Below are 6,257 nucleotides of genomic sequence, written 5' to 3'. Positions count from 1 at the left end.
CCGTGCTCCACCTCGGCCTCCATCAGGCCGTGCTCCACCTCGACTTCCATCAGGCCATGCTCCACCTCGGCCTCCAATAGGCCGTGCTCCACCTTGGCCTCCAACAGGCCGTGCTGTACCTCGGCCTCCATCAGGCCGCACTCCACCTCGGCCTCCATAAGGCCATGCTGCACCTCGGCCTCCATCAGGTCCAAACCCCTTTGTCCAAAAGCAAGGCTTTTTGGACAATCCTCTCTAGTTTTAGTCCCACATCAGAAATTTGAGAAAATTGTCCCAAGTCTCAAGGCTATAAAAATAGCCCTTCCCCTCTTCCAAAAATGGGGGAGAAAAATTGAGAATTTGGGAGAGAGGATGGCCCCATTAAGGTTTTTGGCTAACTTATTCCCTCTAAAATCAAACATTCTTCAAGTTTAAAAGTTTAATACATTAATCCTTCATTGAGCCGGGAGATCTTATCCGGTTCGATTCGATTTGGGGGCTCAAAGCACAAGGGTTATCTCCCCTTGTTCCTTGATTAAAGCCGGCTTAAGGTATTTTTCTTCTCCTAATTGCAATTTAGAACTAGCTTATCTAATGTAATAAATTAATTCCTAATTTATTTGTTTAGATTAATTATATTTAATTAGTCTCATTTGGGTTCAATATGGTTCGTTAGATATGAATGGATTTATTTCGGTCCAATTAAAGGTATTTGGGTAATTGATTTTTTAGATTAATTAAGTTTAATTGTTTTTTATGTTTACCTTTGATCTGGTTTAGTTTATTTAAGTTACTTTTTGTTCTTTTGATCTAGACCCTTAGATTAGGATCTTAAGCCCTAATTTCTTCCCCATCTTTTCTTCCTTTATTTCTTCTTTTCCCTATAGCAGAAGTGCAGCCGCACTAACTCCTCCTCCTTCTTCTTCTTCTTCTTCTCTTTTCCTTCCCTGCTGCTGCAACCCCTAACCGGCAGCAACCGAACCTGCTTCTCCTCCTTCTCTTTTTCTTCTTCTTCTTCTCTTCTTCTCTTTTCCTTCCCTGCTGCTGCAACAACCCCTAACCAGCAGCAACCGAACCTGTTTCTCCTCCTTCTCTTTTTCTTCTTCTTCTTCTCTTCTTTTCTTTCTCTTTTCCTTCCCTGCTTCTACAACACCCCACCGGCAGCAACCGAATACTCAACTTCCCCTTCTTTTCTTTTTCTTCTTCTTCCTCTTTTTCTTTCTCTTTTCCTTCCCTGCCGCTGTAACTGGCAGCAACCGAACCTGGACCTCTTCTTCTCAATCCCTAAAAGCATGCTCCTCAGCTTATTAGGAGAAAATCCTTCCCCCCCCCCTCGATTTTCCTCATCTCGGCTGAAGCCCTTTCTCCTTTTTTTCTTTTGTCTCCTCGCTCCTCTGCTTTTCTAAACCGAAAAATGCAGAACAATCCTTCTGCATTTTTTTTTTCTTCATTATAGTCTTAATTGTTCATTATGGATTAAATGATTTTGATAAGTTGTCCCTTTTTTCTTGTTTTCTTTTGTTTTCTAAAAGCTTTCCAGGGATCTCAAATTTCCCTAATTTTGGGTCCTAAAATCAAATGATTTTCTTTTTCTGTTTTCTTTTCTCTCTTAATAATATATGGGACGTAGTTTAGGGCATGTTTAGTTTAGGACGGGCGTGGCTGGCCCCTCAAACCGGCTCGTAGCATTAGGTGCGTATTGGGGATTTGGGTTTTCCTACTATCTATCTTTTGTACTCCAACATTCACTTGCATTAGTGTAGTACTAAGTTAGATTAATTAAAGTAACTTAGTTAATGTAATTAGTCATTTCAACTGTTGTTTATTTAATTGTGGTTTGTTAATTTAGCTTTTTAAATCATTGCATTTGATTTCTTCATTCAATTCAATTTATTAAACTTGTGTAATTACCAATCTTTTTCCCTCTAGTGGTTTGTTTATTTTAATCAATCAACTAATTAGTTCTTTAATGTAGGATAATTAACTAGATTAATTAGTTAAAAGATTCTCTTCTCATTAGATTAACTAGGGTTTTGAAAAATGTTTAACTCATCTTAGGATTAGCTTAAAGTAGACATAAGTAGTCCAATTAAGTTTCATAATTAATTTAATTAAACCTTAGGTTTAGTTTAATCCTCCTATACTAGATTAGGTAGATTAGTAAAAATGCATTCATTTAATGTAATTAGCCCATTTAACTTTTCTAATTTTGTTAGGCCCCATTTAATTTAAAAATCTTTTTACCAATTAGATTAAGTAGGATTGCAATAATTTATTTCACAAATTACTAGGGATTGGGTTTAATCATTTTAATTAATTCAATTTAGGTTTTCATAAATTCATTGATCATCCATCTAGGTTATGTTCAATTAATCGAATTAGTTTAATTTAGGGTTTCATAAGTTGCTAAACTAATCCTAGGTTTAGGCTCATTTAATTAGTTTAATCTAAGATTCATAATACATCAATTAAATCATTTAGGGTTTTTAATTTTAATTAGCGTAATCATTTCATTATTTGTATCATAACCTAGCTAGCATAATTTAGACACTTGGTTTAGGGTTTTCACATGTCATGCTTAGATACCTAGTTTAGGGTTTTCAGTGACCTAGATTTAGGACTAGTTAGTAGGGTACAAACAAACTTTAGTCAAACAAAAAGAGACCGGCCTTAGGGCCGGGCAGACTGGGTGCCTAACACCTTTCCAATCTGTCACTTGACACTTGTCCGGAATCTTGGTGCAAACCAACCTTATCCATCAGAGTCATTAGTCTCTCTCCCTTGATTGGGGGGAGACATTTATGGGTCCTAGACCCTTTCTAGGTGGCGACTCCTTTTACCTATAACGTGTATCCCCCCTTGGCATTTGATGACCAGGGGATACCATCTCATCTCATTAGGGTCGAACCCTAGCATGTTCACCCGCGCTACGCGCCATATCGGTGATCCCGTAGGGGCGGAGGTCCATGGTACCTACACCAGATGGGACAAGCTTTCATGTTAACCCTATCAGGGCCAACACTGAGGTGGCGCACACAGTTGGAGTCTACCCAAACCTAGAATTAAACAATAGTGGTGAAAGCCTTCACCAAGCAGTTCTCATATAACACCGAAGTGGATGTGAAGCGTTAGGAACTTGAGACTTTGAGACAGCAGCCTAAAGAATGATTCACCGCCTTTTTAATGAGGTTTAGAGACAAGGCCGCTAAGATGGCAGACCGACCTTCTGAAGTAGAGCAAGTAGAAATATTGATTGAAAATTTGTTTAAGCCTTATTATCATGTTCTCCACTACCAACATCTGCAGATTTTTTATGCCTAGATAGCCACTGGAAAGCGTGTAGAATCCTATGGCATGCCCAGTATCAAGGGTCCTCTCAAGATGTGGGAAAGAATACTAGAGTTAGACGAAGAAAGGGTCCTGAAACCAATGTGGTAGGCATGGTCCAACAGTTGGTATCACCCGTCACCTCTTCACAACCTTTTGTGATACAAGCAGATGCTCCTGTTCAGAAAGCTCCTTGCCCTAGGAGACAGTTCACTGATTTGGGGATGCCCGTGGTAGCAGTATATGAGAAGTTAAAGAAACAAGGACTGCTAGGGACAGTAGCTCCAAGAGTGATCAGCAATCCTCCCCCCAGCTTGGTACAGGGAGCATGAATATTGTGCTTACCACACTCGGAAGGGGAACTCTAGAGCAAGATGCATAGGTCTTCTACATGCAATCCAGGATTTGGTAGACAATGGGACTATTGAGGTTAAGGTCAAACAATATCCGAATATCAATACCAATCCACTTCCAGATCATGGAACCATCAACATATTGTCAATAGTAAATGATCGGCAGGATTTTGGTCCTTGGTTCTTTGATCCAACTCATCTTATTAGAAACTCCAAGAAGTACCATATCAGGAGGCATCCGCCAAAGCCATGAGAACTCCCAAAAGAGAAGAGTCATCAGAAGAAGAATCAGAAGATCAGGCATCCGCCATTCCTCTTTCATCATCAACAGGAGAAACCATCATACTATACCTTCAACCTCCACCAAAATACCAACCTCTACCATACCATCAACCTCCACTATAACTTCATCCTTCACCACACCATCAAGGAGAAGGAACCTCGTCATTATCTTACCACCCCCAATCTTCATCACAATTCCATATCTCTTACATCACATCACCTTCATATCACCCTGCCTCATATCCCTCATCACCCTCATACCATTCCCATTCTCAAGGTTCAGTGGATAACCCAGAAGAAGGCTGGATTGACAGATTCAACTAGAAGGATATGCTTGCATTACCAGATTCTCCAATTAATAACCTCATCAACAGGTTCAGTGAATGCTTTAGGAGGAAGTCAAGATGTTGATCCCACTTCTCTGATTCAGACAACCATACCTCAAGAGGATAATCCAGAGACAATTGAAGAAGTCACAGATGACCTTTTTAAAGTAGTAATCGGATTGGAAATAGGGGAACAAATCAAAAAGCACACCTCCCTAATCCACATAGGGAGTGACACAAAAGATGATGTGTCTGGTCTGATCAGGCTCCAAGCCAATGAGGTCAAGTCTGGCCCTATGGAGATCTTTTAATCCATACACTCTGAATACTATGAATGTTTGGATGCAGGAGAATTCAAGGGTCATGAGGAATCTAATGAAGAACCAAGTGAGGGGGAAATTAGTGAAGAAGAGGACAATGATGATGATGATGATGAGGATGAGAGTGAGGACTGGGATGATGGTGATGACTCTGATTCTCAAAGTGATGATGAGTACAAAAACTGGGATGACAGTGATTACCAGGGACCTTAGAATAATAATGAAGATGATGAATCTAGGTATTATTCACCCAGAGATCTTAGAGGATATTCTGTATATGCAATCGGAGATGATGTCTCGATGATTGACCCCACAGATGCTATCCAATCAACACTCACGATCCATATGAAAGGGGATGAGCCATCATCAAATTCAAAAGATTATGAAGGATATCAGATCATTATTGAAGGTGAGGTGAACCCTATAGCAGAGCACATGTGTAACGTCTATGGGTGCTTGATTGAGATAAAACTCAAAGTTGATGAAATTGACCAAATGTTAGGTGAAGTGGCCATCAGTGAACACTACTACACCGAGCAAATGGGAAACCTTGAAAAAGTAGGGGGAGATGACACACTTGCAGAAATGATGGATGCAAGTGTCAAATGCCTTTCCAATATGGTAAAGAAATCATGAGCTAGGGCTCTTGATATTTGTGGAGGACCTCGACTTCCCACCCCAAGCAGGGAAGGAGAATCTGAAGAAGAGGATGATCCTATGGTAGGGATAATTACCATAACAGACAGTGATGATGAGGATCGCTATCCCACCGAGATTATTACTAAAAAACCTATCAGTGCAATGGAAACTAAAAGCAAAAGAGACTGCAAGGGGCAAGGGTAAGGCCCTAGTGGTAGAACAATCAAGGACCAACGAGGTTGGAATAAGTGGCTTGAATAAAGAACCAGAGAACCCAGTCTTAGCTCAGCTCAAGAAGGCCTAGGCCGATATCTCAATTTGGAGATTATTGATAGCCTCCCCTTCACACAAAGAAGCAGTCTTGAAGTCCCTCACCAATGTACAAGTGTCGATCGAGATAGATCCAATACATCTCTCACAAATAGTAGGAGCAACATATGCGGTGCAGTCACTAATGTTCTCAGACTCTGAACTCCCCAAAGAAGCCCAGCACAACAGGGCTTTGCCTATCACATTAGAATGCCTTGACAAGGTCGTTCCCTAGGTCCTCATTAATAATGGATCTACTTTGAATGTTCTACCCTTGAGGTCGGCCAAAAGTATTGGTGCTATATAAAAGAAATGAGGCCCTCAAAACAGACAATACGGGCATATGACAATGCTAGAAGGGAAATCCTTGGAATCCTCACCATCATCGTGATGATTGGCCCGATGAAGTTTGACATTGATTTCTAGGCCATTGACATACCAGCATCCTTCAACATGCTCTTGGGAAGACCATGGTTACATCATGCAAGGGCTGTATCCTCCAGCCTCCATCAGAAGATGAAGTTCATTCATGAGGGGAAGGTGATTGCAGTAGTTGGAGATTCTGAAGTGGTTAACACTTTATCTAACATTGAAAATGGAGAAGAACAAGACTGTGAAGTCCGACTTAGTGGTTTTGAAATAGAAGTAACTAGCGCAGCCATTACCAAGGAAACACTAGAAGAAAAAATCCTGGCTAACTATTAAATAGTCTGGAGCCCGCC

The 6,257-nt window shown here is 40.6% G+C and overlaps 1 long non-coding RNA gene across 1 annotated transcript in view; it reads right to left on the bottom strand.

The window, feature by feature from the left end:
- Positions 1 to 1,105: 1,105 nt before the first annotated feature.
- Positions 1,106 to 6,257, bottom strand: part of LOC122088262 — an 8,529-nt gene continuing 3,377 nt past the window's right edge. The window contains exon 2 of the long non-coding RNA XR_006143027.1: positions 1,106 to 1,241. This is a non-coding gene — a long non-coding RNA (uncharacterized LOC122088262). The remainder of the gene's footprint in view (positions 1,242 to 6,257) is intronic.

Source organism: Macadamia integrifolia, chromosome 9 (genome assembly GCF_013358625.1).
Source record: "Macadamia integrifolia cultivar HAES 741 chromosome 9, SCU_Mint_v3, whole genome shotgun sequence".
Classification (NCBI taxonomy): domain Eukaryota; kingdom Viridiplantae; phylum Streptophyta; class Magnoliopsida; order Proteales; family Proteaceae; genus Macadamia; species Macadamia integrifolia.
The sequence above is the reverse complement of the archived record's forward strand: the minus strand, read 5'-3'. Positions and strand labels throughout refer to the sequence as shown.